A 15,225-nucleotide genomic window follows, 5' to 3' on the forward strand; every position below is an offset into this window, starting at 1 on the left:
AACATGTTAGATATTGTAACTGGAAAAGAGACATGTCCTGATAAGTTCTTAAGTGATGCTTGAGGATATCCTACAAATCAGATCAATCCTGCTTATATTAATTGGATGCGAAGAGATCAAAGTTTACTTATATGGTTAAATGCTACAATGACTTTAGAAGTTTTACCATATGTGATTAGAATGAATTAATCTCATGAATTATGGATGACTCTGGAAAAACGATTTGCAACTATTACTATTGCTCATATCATGCAATTGAAAGGAAAGCTTCAAAATATGAAGAAAGGGAACCTTTCTATAACTCAATATCTTCACAACATTAAACAAGTCACAGATTCTTTAGCTGCAGATGGTAATACTGTCAAGGATGAAGATATAGTATTTCACATATTGAAGGGATTTGCAAGTGATTATAAACCCTTTGTTACTTCAATAAGAACAAGGCAACAACCAGTAAACCTAGATGAGTTACATGGCTTCTTACTCAGTGAAGAATTATCACTTGAAGATATGAATAATATTTCTCCTCATGACAATTCACATGCCTTTTACACAACAAGGGGAAATTTTCAGTATAACAGAGGCTCTTTTAGAGGAAGTTATCAGCCTAACAGAGGTAACTACAGAGGTGGAAACTCAAATGGTTATCAAGGTGGAAATTCAAGTGGTTATCAAGGTGGAAATTCTAGTAATTATCATAATGGAACCAGTTTCAGAGGAAATAACAATAGTAACTACTACAGAGGGCAGGGAAAAGTGTTTCCTCCAAGAGGGGTTATCAGCAGTATAATCAAGCTTTTCAAGGTTAAATCTATAACATTCAAGATAGATCATCTACCAATCAAGGAAATCGACCTGTATGTCAAGTGTGTGGTAAAACAGGGCATCTAGTAATAGATTGTCATCATAGAATGAGTCATGCTTATGCAGGCAAGATTCCCCCAGCAAAATTGGCTATGTTAGCAAACATCAGTGATTCTGCACCTTCATTTCAGTATCCTTTAGACGATATTTCATTTGGAAACTTTACTGATTATAATACATATGAAGATGTAAACTCTCATGCTCAAAATTACTATGATGGCTCAGAATTTCATAATACTGGATCAGATTTTCAGACTAGCTCAGACTTCTCTCCTCAAGTCAATTATGCTGCTTGTTATGCTTCTCAGAAGGAATCTTCTCCGTACTGGTATGCAGACAATGGAGCTTCAAACCATATCACTCTAGACATAATCAATATTGGATCTTATTCTTCTTACAAAGGAAAGGAGCAAGTACTAGTGGGCAATGGTCAAGGTTTGAGTATTCTAAACACAGGATCGTCTACATTTTGTCCTACTAATTCTCATGCATGTTTTAAAATGCAAAATATTTTACATGTCCCTCACATGACACATAACCTACTTTCTGTACCCAAGTTTGTCACTGACAACAATTGCTCACTCACTTTTCACTCGCATGGTTTTATTGTTATGGACAATGCTACACAAAGGATCCTTTCCCATGGCAAGTCTAACAATGGAATATATCATTTCACCTTCAAGAGTGCTTCTTCTCCATCACCTTCAGCTTATCTTAGTATTAAAGCTCCTTTTTCCACATGGCATCAAAGATTGGGCCATTCTTCTCCTCAAACTCTTCATTAAGTTCTCCGCAATCAGAATCTTCTTGTTCAACATTCTAGAAAGTCCACTTCCTTTTGTAATGATTGCCAATTAAGTAAAAGTCACAAGTTACTTTTTTCTCTTTCTAGTTCTACCACAAAGGATTCATTGCAACTGTTGCATATTGATCTTTAGGGACCTTCACCTGTTTGTTCAATAAGTGGTTTTAGGTATTTTGTAACCATTGTGGATGACTTTACAAGATATTGTTTGATTTTTCCTCTGGTTATGAAATCTGATTTCTATGCTTCTTTTGTCAAATTCAAAACTCTTATTGAGCATCAACTAAAATGTCAAATACAATGTGTTAGGTCTGATTGTGGTGGTGAATTTTCTAGTGCTATATTTCAAAAACTTCTAACACAATCTGGCATCCAACATCAATTTAGTTGTGCTCATACTCCGGAACAAAATGGAGTGGTTGAAAGAAAGCACATACATTTTTAGATATGACAAGAACTCTTCTAGCACAATCTCATCTTCCTACTTCTTACTGGCTAGAGATTGTTCAAACACCTGTTTTTCTCATAAATAGACTACCATCCAAAAATCTTCTTAACTTGAGTCATTGGGAAAAACTTTTCAATCAATCTCCTAACTACACCTTTTTAAAAACTTATGGGTGTAGTTGTTTTCCTTGGCTTAGACCCTATTCTCATAAGAAATTTGATATGAGAAGTAAACATTGTGTTTTTATTAGTTACAGTCTATACCATAAAGGGTATAGGATGTCTTGAACCTATTTCTGGAAGAGTTTTTGTATCTAGACATGCAGTTTTTAATGAATCAGAATTTCAGTACAAGTCCAAACTTTTTGGTAGTCATTTCACTCAAAATTCTGATAGTCATCTATCTTTTCATCCATTTCTTAAACCTAAACATGTTCATATTCCTTTCAATTCTAATATTTCATCTGTTATATCTTCTCCAAGTTCATCAATCAATCTTACTGATATTCAAAACCACACTTCTATTTCTATTCCTTCTAATGCTCACAACATGCAAACTAGGTCTAAGAATGGCATTTCAAAACCTAAGTCTTACTTTGCTACCAAACACCCATTACCTCTTGGTCTTTCATCACAACTTCAAAATTTACCAACCATTCCCACAACTTTTAACCAAGCAGTTAAAGATCCAAACTGGAGATCAGTTATGGCTGAGGAGTATAATGCTCTTTTAAAGACCAACACATGGATTTTAGTACCTCCAGATCCTATGCAAAATCTTGTTGACAATAAGTGGGTTTTCAGATTAAAGCAGAAAGTTGATGGTAGCATAGACAAGTTTAAAGCTAGACTTGTTGCAAAAGGCTTCAGTCAAGAACTTGGTGTCAACTACACTGAAACTTTCAGCCTTGTAGCAAAGCCATCTACTATAAGAATGATATTGTCTATAGCTGTTCAAAATAATTGGAACATCAAACAGTTGGATGTTTCCAATGCATTTTTACACGATCATCTTAAAGAAGATCGAGGTTTACATGGTGCAACCTAAAGGTTTTGTTGATGCAGAAAAATCTAACTATGTTTGCAAGCTTAAAAAATCCTTGTATGGTTTGAAACAAGCACCTTGTACTTGGTATGAAGCCTTGGTAAATGTTCTTCTCTCCCTTGGCTTTACTTTGTCAAAAGTTGATCCTTCCTTGTTTATAAGAATAAAAGATCATACTACTACTTATATTCTGGTTTATGTTGATGACATATTGGTCACAAGCAATTCAACCACCTACTGCACTTCTCTAATTCAAAAGATTAGCACAAGTTTTGCTATGAAGGATCTTGGATCATTGAATTTTTTCTTGGGAATGGAAGTTAAAAGAAGTTCAACTGGTCTGTTCCTTTCTCAAACAAAGTACACTTATGATCTCTTACAGAGAGCAAAGATGGTTGATGCAAAACCTTGCTCAACTCCATGTTCTACTTCTATCAAGCTAGATCCTCACAGTGGCTCACCTCTGGATGATCCTTCTGAATATAGGTCAATTGTTAGTGGCTTACAATAACTTACATCGACCATACCTGATATATCTTTTTCTGTAAGTCAACTTTGTCAATATATGCATGCTCCCACTACCAATCATATAATTGCAGTAAAACGACTTCTGAGATATCTCAAGGGTACTATTGATAAAGGTCTGTTATTCACAAAAGGCTCCACTGCTATCATTGTATATTCTGATGCTGACTGGGCTGGTTGCCCTATTGATAGGATATCTACTTCAGGTTTTTGCATCTATTTTGGTCAGAATCTTATTTCTTGGAATGCTAAGAAGCAAACTACTGTATCTAGATCAAGCACTGAGTTAGAGTATCGAAATCTTGCACACACTACAGCTGAGATTTATTGGCTTTGTATTCTACTCAATGATCTCAAAATTCCTCTCCTGCAACCTCCTTTGTTATGGTGTGATAACATATCTGCCATTTCTCTTTCTAGCAATCCTATTTTTCATGCCAGGACAAAACACTTGGAGGTAGACTACCATTATGTTAGAGAATTGGTAACTGCAAAACTTATTGAAATTAAATATGTATGTACAACAGACCAAGTTGCAGATGTGTTTACAAAAGGGTTGGTAACTTCACGATTTCAAGGACTGATCCACAAGCTTTTAGTGAGGCAAGCTCCCTTCAGCTTGAGGGAGGCTAATAAGCAAGTAAACATTACAGCAAAGATTGACAGACAAACACAACAATAATGTCCACATTAGCTTTAGTTGGTTAGACTTGTGTAACAAATTTTTCTCTTTCTATATCCTCTTATATAAATAGCAAGTGTAACCATGAGAACTCATTCATTTTTCAGTTTTCAGATCTTGTCTCATTTCTTAATCATTAAGTCTTTAGAAAACGCTACCAATGGACTCATCAGAGATATTCTACCACATTCTTTTGATCCATTTACAAGACTTCTTCTTGCAAATGCACTCTACTTCAATGGAACATGGAGGAAAACGTTTGACAAACAAAATACAAAGTGGTTCAAATTGTATGTCCTTGATGAAAATTTTGTTAAAGTTCCATTTATGACTAGTAGAGAGGACCAGTACATGTTCATTGCTACCTTTGATGATTTCAAAGTTCTTCAATTACCATACAAGAAGAGTGCAAATGAAAAAGCAGCTCTTTCCATGTATGTCATACTTCCCAACGAGAGCGATGGGCTCTACTCTCTTATTGAGAAGGTAGGTTATGATCCAAGGTTCTTGGAAAGTTATATCCATGAAAATACGGAAACAGTTTTAGTGGGAACGTTTATGCTACCAAAGTTCAAGATAACATTTGGGTTTAAAGCTTCTAAGGTTCTCCAGGGAGTCGGACTAATTCTCCATTTACAGATAAAGCAGAATTTGATGAGATGGTACTCGATTTAGTGCCTCCAGAACGCTTACGAGTTTTAGAGGTACACCACACGCCATTTATCAAAGTTGAGGAGGAAGGTACTGAAGCTGCTACTTTTACTAGCACTAGACTAGTCCGATTAGTAAGTAAGTGCATCATTGGTCGTCGGGTTGATTTCGTGGCAGATCATCCGTTTATGTTCATGGTGAGAGATGATGAGAGTGGGACGGTATTGTTCATGGGACATGTCGTCAATCCTTTATTGCATTGAAACAAGGGCGAGCATTTCCTTTACTGGGGCCTCAATTCGAGTTAATAATCTCGCCTTCCAGCTAGAGTTTATTAGAAATGAATCTATACCTTTATGACTTCGTAGAGATTACGACGGATCACATTGAATTTTATTTTACCAGGACTCTCTCTCTCTCTCTCTCTCTCTCTATATCTATATATATATATATATATATATATATATATATATATATATATATATATATATATAAATGCTTGGTGTGGGGCCCGCATGGCTCCATCTGATGGCCAGATAACTTGCCCACATGATAGAATTGAAGATTAATTTAGTTTCTAGTTTGGATCGGTAGATAATTATGGCTTAAGGACAAACTGGGTTGACCACTACTTAAAGACGATATTACTCTCATTTAAATTTTTATCAGTTAAATCAAAATCTCATGTGATTTTTCAATTTTGTTTTTGACCCTCAGCACATTCACATTTTATCACTACAAGAAAAATGACTTTTGGCCACAGGTACAAGTTAGCTTTAGCCACGGTCTAAGGCTGTGGCAGAGTATCTACGGTCTTTAGCCGTGGCCAAAGCTTTTAGCACCTGTGGCCAATTACGTGGGTGGTTTGAGTTTAGGCGAGTTTTTGGCCACGGTCATGTTTCTTTTTCTTTGAACCGTTGATGTAAATCTGTGGTTTTGTATCCGTTGATCTCTTGAAAAAATAAAGGAGCACGAAATGAAATGTATCATTGCGAAATATTCAACCAAATAGAAGTAGGGTAAACTCTCTCTCTCTCTCATGCGATCATAGATATGGGCAGCAAGAAGAAGAAGTGGGTATAAGGTCGTATCTCTTCTCACTCCCCCATTTCTTCTTCCTCATGTCTCCCTTTCCCCTCTCACAATTTTACTTTTTACGGTTAGGGTTACCATTTGGCCTTGAAGGTAGTGTTTTTCTTAAGGTATTTTTGATAAATTATGTTCATATGACATGACTTCATTCACTGTTTATTATATTTGATGTAAACAGGTCTATTCAGCGTATCGTTTTTTGCATCAAGGTGCGTTTTTTTTTCCATCTCTGTATTGGTGTGGGTTTCGAAATTAGTCAATGAAAAAGTGTATTCCCCCAAAACCCCCCTCATCAATAAATCAATCAATCAGGGTTATGGATTCGTGAGATTTGGTGATGATAATGAGAGGTCACAAGCAATGACTGATCGAGATGAATGGACAATATTGTTCTAGTAGGCAGATGCGCATTGGTCTTGCGACCACCAGGAAATCATCTGGAGTTAGCAGCAAAATTCATCACAAGGTATGTAATAATGATTATTCATGTAAAGGAATGTACAATATGGTATTTCACATCTTTGATGATTGTCATTTTGCAATAATCGTTACAATCCAAGCGAGATGAAATTAACTTGTCAAACGAACATGGACATACTTTCTTTAAAAGGCTCAATTGTTGGTGTTAGGGAATATGGATTAAGCTTGTTGTTTGGTTCTTAAATAGGTTTAGCCAATCCAGTGACATTTATCTCTTAGGTGAAAGCCCTAGCTAATTGATTGGAAGTACATAAGTACGTACATACTCAATGATTAGTAGCTCAAAGAACTTCTGAAGTGCTGAGCATTGTTGTGCTTGGAAATGGCAGCTACGAATACAACCATGCTTGATCTAGAAATTGGATCTCTAAGAGACATGATATGCATGGCACTTCTAGGCACTGCCAGACTGTGAGAGGGTGTATGTGTCTATTTGATATATTTAAGTTCAACCTAAAGCTAAGGTCGGTATTCACAACATCGCCATATATGAGTTCTTGATTTCCTTTTAGTACTTCTTGGACATTGACAAGGAATCGTCTCGCACTGGGAGTTGTTGGTTTGCTGTTGCTAATGATTTTTATTTCCAATCCTCATACTCTTGATCCTTGCAAGTTTCTGCATAGAGAATTCGCCATTGGTATCAAAAACTTTATTTTGGTGGTTGCTGATTATAGTCTCCGTGATGGTTGTGTGTTGATTAGAGTTCCTTTTTGTACCTCGTGAAGCTTCACTGTAGACCTCCAAAAATTTTGAAGCTGATCGTCAATGGACAGACTAGGTCATGTTTACTAGTTCCCCAAAGAGTTGGCAGAGATTGGATCAAGTGCCAAATTTGTTGCCTCTTAAAAATCCTCGTTAAGTTAATCTCTATTTCGGTTCATTCCTTTTGGTGAAAATTACTGTTTTTTTTTTTTTGGGTTCAAAGGGTTCTCATTTTTATTTTTTATTTATTTTTTACACATAATTAATTATAAAATGAATCAACAAGTTGGAGCTCAAACTACTTAGCATTGTTACATTTTTTGTAATGGGAAACAAATTGGCCCAGGAGGTTGAGCTGCAAATATTTATTGTAAAAAAGAAGCAAAGACTGTTTGGGAGATCTACTCTGAAATGAACCACCCCAAGTGCAAGCTTAAAACACCTGTAACTTTGTAGTAAGATGCAATAGAAGTACCTAAATTCCTTATTTCCTATTTACATTGTACTTAGTATGGATAATCAATCGCTATTAGGTGGATATGGATCGAATGGAGGCTTTTCCCAAAATGGAGGGTCTGATGGTGATTTAGGCTCAGTTGATAAGCCTACTTTGTTTTCAACTCTTGTTATGAAAAGAGTATCATCATAACCAACTCATAAGTGAAGTAAGTAAATATGGGCTCTTGTGCTTCAATATACAAAAAAGAAAATGCAACTAAGAACGATAAACCCATTAATGGAGAGTGCCCACCTGTTTATGTACTGAGTTTCAAGTCTCAATCTTCTCCTATGCTTCCACAAACTGGGTTTCGAGACTCTGGTATGTTTTTTACTTCTTGTTTAACGTTTAAGTCCATAGTTATGTTCGTATGTTTGTCTAAGTTCATGTCTACTATCTATGGTGTTTTTTATTATTATTTTTGTAGTTGGTGTAGATGATTTCGGTTGTTTTTGTCATTTCTATTGTTTAGTATGAAGTTGTTAATGACTTAATGCGTGTAGCAAATTATTGTTTTATCAATATTATAATATTGTGTATCTACTTTGTTGAACTATTATTCTTCAAATTATTCATGTGTATTGATATTATTAAATTATTTACTATCAATACAAGAGTGCTGATAGAGAAATTATGTTTATTTATTTTATTTATTTATACGTTTTTTTTTGCTTGTGGTAGAGCGTCTTGTCATACTTTGTAATAAGTTTCTTAATTAGCATAAGACCTACTGGAGATCTGTTCTCTTACTGAGTATGTAGTTTGTTGGGTTTAGCCATATATCAAAGTCAAATACCAATGTAGCTGTTTTCTTAGGAGTGAAGTTTGCTTCAGGTAAGTATTTAGAACTTTTATAAACCTTAAACGTTGTTTTAATTAGAATTGAATGTATAAGCTAGTTAGCTTTTATTTAGATAATGTATGAGTTCATGATTACCATACATTCGTACCTCATGTATACAATTAAATAATCTGCCTCATGTATCCGATTAAATAATTTGTCTTCTTTTGATGGAACTTCAACATTAATGTGTTTTGTTAGTTGGATGATTTTCTAGTGACTATTTTAGTACTTTCTCTACTTATACTTTTCTTAGAATGAGCAGTTTCTTAGAAGCAAAGAAGTTGGAGTCAACGACTAATTACGATGTAGCGTTTGGCAGGGATTAATTTGTACAACGTTTTACAACACGTAATGGTTAAGTTAGTACTTTCTCTTTCAATTAATATTTGCTATATCACGCGATTTTCTGTGCGAATGGTGTGTCGTTTTAGTTCTAATGGTTGCTTTTATATGGATGTAGCTAAGTCTTCAAAGCCTACTCTGTAAGGTAGGATACATGATGATGAGGTACAACCAAGTGAACCTAAGTATGCAGACTTTGATCCGACACAGTTGAGGTGTTGTTTAGAAGGCTAGAAATGCGGTCTATCGAGTTTAGGCACTATAAATGGTGATGTTTTCATTTTTTTGGAGATTCTTAATAGTTTTCAAATTTCTTAAAGAGTAGTTAGTAGTATATTATCTTCTTTTATGTAAGTTTGGATTCCTAATTGGACCTGCTTTGATGTAAAAATATTTATGTTAAGTACTGTATATGAAAATTTAAATTGTGGAGAATTATGATTCTCACGGGTTTTTATTGAAATGGTAGATCTTATGATATGCTTGCAGCCTGCAAGTGATATAAAGGTGCTGCTGGAACAAATTTTTTTTAAAACAATTGAAAGCATTCGCCACGGGAACAAATTTTTTTTTAAAAACAATTGAAAGCATTTGCCACGGCCTTAAGCCGTGGCCAAACAATACATCCATCATACTCAAAGTAAACCACCACGGCTCATATAAGCATTAGCCACGAGTGCTAGCTGTGGCAAAAGAGTCATTTGCAACGGCCCTTGGAACGACTTAGAACTGTGGGCAAAAAACAAGTTTTGGCCACGGCTAAAATCCGTGGCAACAGATTAGCCATTAGCCACGGTCGTGCAACAGCTAATGACCGTGGCAAAAGCTCTTTAGCCACGGTTAATGGCCGTGGCTAATACTCAGTATTCTTGTAGTGTATGTTAGGACTAACATGAGAAATTTCATTTATTTCATGTTATACACATGTATAGTGGTGTTTACATGTTTGTTGGACACATGCATACTAGTGTGTGCATGTGTGGTAGTAGTGTTTGCATGTTTGTTGCACACACGCATAATGATATGTGCATGTGTGGTATACACATGCATAGTAGTGTTTGCATGTGTGTTATACACATGTACACACATGTATAGTAGTGTTTAAATGTGTGTTATACACATGCATAATAATGTTTGCATAGTAGTGTTTCTATGTGTGTGATACACATGTATATACATGCATAATGATGTTTGCATGTGTGCTATACACATACATAATGGTGTTTGTATGTGTATCGGAAAAGGTCATAATTGGTATTAATAAAAAATAATTTGCTGACGTCAGCCCAAAAATGTCCTTATAGCGAAATTATTAATGATAGATGCTGATGTCAGCCCGTTTTTGTCCTAAAACCATAATTATTGGTCAACCATGCCTAAAACCGAGATTATTGGTCAATTTAAATATTTGGGCCTAAATCTTTATCTGATGGCTAACATTATATTTCACAAATTGTGACATAACACTTTCAAATGCCCTCAAATAGTGTGATGGTTAGCTAAAAGCTGCTGGGTGACACTGGATTAGACTTACAAGTCAACAAATGTTGTTAGGTAAAAGGCTTAAAGGGTCTGTGCCTTGATTGTTCATCACTAGGCTGTAGGCACATGTAACCTCTATTAGGACTCTCTAATATATATATCTAATAAAAATGCTTGGTGTAGGGCCCACAGGGCTCCATCCGACGGCTACCGTTGTATTTCACAAGTTGTGACATGACAGATCCAAAGTCTTATAGGGTATGTGTAGTTTACAATGTTAATTTAAAAGAATACTGGATCATTGTTGATTTGGTCAACAATGGCTACTTTGTGGGCTAGGCTTTTATTATTTGGTTGGTTGGAGTTCTTTTAGGCCTAATTTGAAACATTGTCGTGGGCATGGGCTATATACCAGCATCTCAATTAGTAGAGTACACCATAATTAACATGGACATTTAAATTGGACCAGCCTTTTCCTACCACTAAATACCCTTGATCAAATATTCAAACAAATGATTCAATGCCCTTTAAAAAGGACTACTTCATCATTTCAATTTTTACTACCGTTTATACCTTTAAGTTTAAAGAAGAGCATACATGACTTTTGTGTAAATTCAAGTCAAAAACCAAATACACGCCAATATTGAATTGTACGCCCAATATTTATTATCTCATAAATGATGGCTTTAATTACGATAAATACAAATCCTTTCTCATTCCGTCTCCCTCTCCATCTCTACTCTACGTCTCCCACTCTTTTGCAAACTATAAAAGAATGAAAAACAAAAAAATCAAAAAAAATATCACATTTTCTCCTCTTGAAAACTCAGGTTCTAATTTTCCCTACTCATCTCTTCTCTCTATTTTTTTTTTTTTTCTTTGTTTGAGTAGTCTATTTTTTTCATGGTTACTTTTTATGTTGTAATTGTATGAAAAGCTAACATTTTTGTTTCTTCATCTAGATTATAGATACTGATTTCATCCCATGGGTTATAGTTCATTTTACGACGATTCATAGGCAATGGATTCACCATAAAATTACTATTCTCAATATCTCCCCTTATAATTTTTTGAAGTCCTTAGTATCAAATCGATACTTCTCAATTTGTTTGGAGTTCATCTTCATTCCAGGCGTATGATTTTTGTATTTATGTTGAAACAATTTAAGATGTAATGAGGCTTTTCCTGGATATTTTCACGATAATTATTAATTGAAATCTTTGTTTGTTTTTACTTTATTTTTTTGAATCTTGGTAGTGCTGTTCTAGCACACGTTTTGCTAAAGGAACGATTGCAGAAAGTGTAATCGAAATAATTAATCACTTTTTGTATAGATGTATAGTTTAGAATCTTTCCCAAATACATACCCTTGCAACAGGGGATGGTTGGAAGGAGGCCTCTTAAAGCACTTTGATGGCTTAAGTCTTCTTAGGTGATGCGTTTGAATTGATTGTATGATATTGTTATCAATTGTATTCTCTTCAGTGTACAAAAACTTTTTTAGTTTTAAGTCCCCAGCCACGAAAAACCATGGGAGCCCTTTCTTCAAAACTTTCTTGAGTTGTTTTACTGGGTTGTTTCGTTTTCTTCGTTGTTTAATTCTCTTGTTGGTGTTGTAAAAACATTGATATTGTTGATTATATATATAATGCTATTGGTGTTTGAAGGCTCTCGATACAATCAAATGCTATATTCTTAGATACTTCCATAGTTTGTTAACGTCATTCATGTAGCCGCCCCAAATTATCCATGTATATTTTTTTTGTTCTTTTTCTTTTAATTCTTCGGGTGTAGATTTTGGGAATTGATTAATTTTTTTGTTTGATTCCATTGTACGTGGGGCAACAGTAGATGAAAGATTTGAGAATATAGTGAATATTGGTGAAGAATGTGTTAAAGAAAGCAGAGTTAGGAAAACTGCAGGAGGAAGATGAACCTACTGCCTATGATTGGCTTCAAATGCACATTGCTCAGGTTTGTCTACTTTCTTTTTAAGTTTACTAAAATTGGTCGAAAAAACTGTACTCATTTCCCCTGTTTACTTTGCCAATGGAACTATATATTTTTGGGGATTGGTGTTAACCAATTTAGGTGGTTGAGTGTTATTCTTGGGTGTCTTGAAGCGGTTCGGGGCTTGGGAAAACCTCTGTAAGAGAAAGGTCTTTGGAGTAGGAATTGGAAATATCGAGACTTTGCATTAGGTGCTTGAATGTGGCTTTCAGTCATTTCCTTTCTAAATATCTTGGTTTTCCTTCTAAAGCTATTTGGATCATGTGGCGTGGAGGCTTAGGAGGAAGTTAGAGTGGTTGGGAGGCGGTCCAAAAGGGGTACTTCTAATTTTTTTTTTGGTCTAACTTCGGGTTTCTACTACCCTCTCTGCCATCTTCATTTTTTTTTAATAAGCTACACTTTGGTTATTCTAGCCTATGGACGCTTATTTGCGTAACAGTAAATAAGAAGGTATGTAATTAATCTTTCATTCATTTTTTGTATTTGATGCCTATTCTTTAAATGGTATATTGTTTGTGTTTCTCACAAAGAAATTGGATCGCCAGGTGTTTATTTATTTTTGAAAGTTTTAGACGAAGGTGGTACATGTCTTAATATTGCTACTTTTCATACTGTTCTTAGAGCATGTAGGGAGAAATTTATTGAATATGATGCGGTGTTGATAAAATTCATTTTAAGATTGTTTAATATGGTTTGGGGATGTTTTGACGTTCTAGCATGGTAGTCCTTTAATGATATATGCTTTTGTAAAGCCATTGTTGTTTCACTTGAGATTTGAGTTTATGCCAAGTGCTATAAGGGTTAAAGCTATATTAAAATGTAAGATTACATCTCTACTAGTAGTATAACCTATAATGATCGTGGCCTCTTAAATTCATCCAGGTCTTTTTCTTACGCATAATACCCCTGGATGAATAATAAAATCAGATGCCTAGATTTTATTAATAATGACTACTTTGTCTTTTTATGCCTTCATAAATTTTCAGTACCGATATTGTCCTTAAATAAAAATATTGTTTAACACCTTTGAATAGGAGCAATTAGTCTTTTCTTGTGGCAGTATATTAAAAAACCCATTTCCACGCCATTCTCAATTGTACGCCTTACTATAAATGATATTTAATTACCAATTATAATAATTGGGTTATTTAATAAGAAGTTAAAAAAAAAAAAAAGTATGAGAGAATGAAGTGATTCTTTTCCCTTCTCTCCCATCTGTTTTGTTTCTCATTTTATTTTTCTCATTACATTTGGGTTTTTTCCAGTAATACGAAAGGAAAAAAAAAGTAACCAAAAAGTTGAGTATAAAACCATTAGAGAATAGCTCGGAGAAGAAAGTGTCATGCCATGGAGGAAGGCCCCTCTCTTTATCTCCTATCTACCTAAACCCTATATCTACAATTCCATTCCCGATCTGTTGAGGTCTCTAATTTTCAATGGAAGCATAATAGGACCTCTTAAAGCAGGTGCGACTGAGCAGGAAAGCATTCTCGCACTTCGAGATCAAGTTTTCAGAATATGGGGGCTTCTTCAATCGTCGGAAGATTTTGACCCATCCATGTTGCAGCCTATAATACAGGTAACTTTTATTACTGTGGTTTCCCTGTCACTTACCATAACTCATCATGATAGGCTCCTTACTGCAAGCATTTAAAGGATGACTGAAAAGATTGCTACACCATCGATTTGAACATAATTATTTTTTTGTGCCATTACTTACGCATGCATTTTGTTTCAAAAAAAGACAAATTGCAGAAATGTTAATGGTGGGGCTTCTGGTATTAAATCTCTTTTGGGTATTGTTTAAATGCATTGTTCTTGATGTTGGTTTGTTTATTTTTATTGTTTGATTGGAATGTATTGTTTCATGTAAGAATTCAATTGCGCCAGGGAACTGGTGCTCAAGTTACTGAGAACATTCTCTGTGAAGAGGGCTTTGACGCCTTTTACAAGGTTTGCATTCTACATAATGTTGGTTTTGATTTCTTTCCCACACATAATGAATATTTTTTAATTATGAGTTAAATATTTGTGTTTTTTTAGATTTGGGTTGAAAGCAGAAGCTTATATTAAGTTATGAAACCGAAATGGAATGAGTAGTCGAGAATTTGGCCAATAAATATGTTCATAAAATTAATGAAGCCAATATGACAATGTTGATATAATTATCTTATGCATTTTGTTCCACTTACATTGCATTTTATATGTCTCATGCATTTGTTCCAGTATTGGAGCATTCTTTTTACACCTTACTATATAAATATCTTTTGTATATTCCTTTCTTAAAGAAATTAGTCTTATTCATGGCCTGTCAGCTGGATTGCTAAGGCAAGGTACCTACACCACAGCACGACTTGGATCATTCAGGTGAGTATTAATTGTACATGTGTAATCACTACTGCGATAACACCTTATGTTTGCTGCCACACACCGGGATGTAGTTCTCTCAAAAGTAAACTGTGAATTTCGATTTTATACACGAAAGAAATAAGGCGCTCCGTAGAAAGTTCTAAACAAGAGTGGTGCAGTCAGTTATCTGATATCTATCTTAAATAGTTTGCTTCCCTGTTATCAGTCTAGCACTTCTTTTCTAGGAATTGAAGGTACCACCTTTTTGTACCCATGAAGGACCGTTTCTTTCTTTTTTGGCAAATCACATTTACCATAGATAATCTCCAAATTAATTTGGAAGAGCGGCTGGGGGACCAACTTTTCCATTCTAGGTTCTTCAACATCTGTTATGGCTCTCCCT

General features: G+C 34.9%; 1 long non-coding RNA gene and 1 pseudogene across 4 annotated transcripts; both read left to right on the plus strand.

The window, feature by feature from the left end:
• The first annotated feature begins 4,452 nt into the window (after window positions 1-4,452).
• On the plus strand, window positions 4,453-5,282 carry LOC147474391 (serpin-ZX pseudogene; annotated as a pseudogene).
• A 735-nt stretch (window positions 5,283-6,017) lies between these two features.
• Window positions 6,018-9,481, plus strand: LOC147474392 (uncharacterized). Of its 4 annotated transcripts, none has more exons than XR_015208057.1 (5): window positions 6,018-6,103; window positions 6,290-6,320; window positions 6,424-6,577; window positions 7,830-8,998; window positions 9,100-9,481. It is a non-coding gene; the product is annotated as an uncharacterized LOC147474392 (long non-coding RNA). The 4 variants fall into 4 exon arrangements; XR_015208056.1 differs by having other exon boundaries at window positions 6,029-6,204; XR_015208055.1 differs by having other exon boundaries at window positions 6,029-6,320.
• Window positions 9,482-15,225: the final 5,744 nt, after the last annotated feature.

Source organism: Coptis chinensis, chromosome 9 (assembly GCF_015680905.1).
Source record: "Coptis chinensis isolate HL-2020 chromosome 9, ASM1568090v1, whole genome shotgun sequence".
NCBI classification, from domain to species: Eukaryota; Viridiplantae; Streptophyta; class Magnoliopsida; order Ranunculales; family Ranunculaceae; genus Coptis; species Coptis chinensis.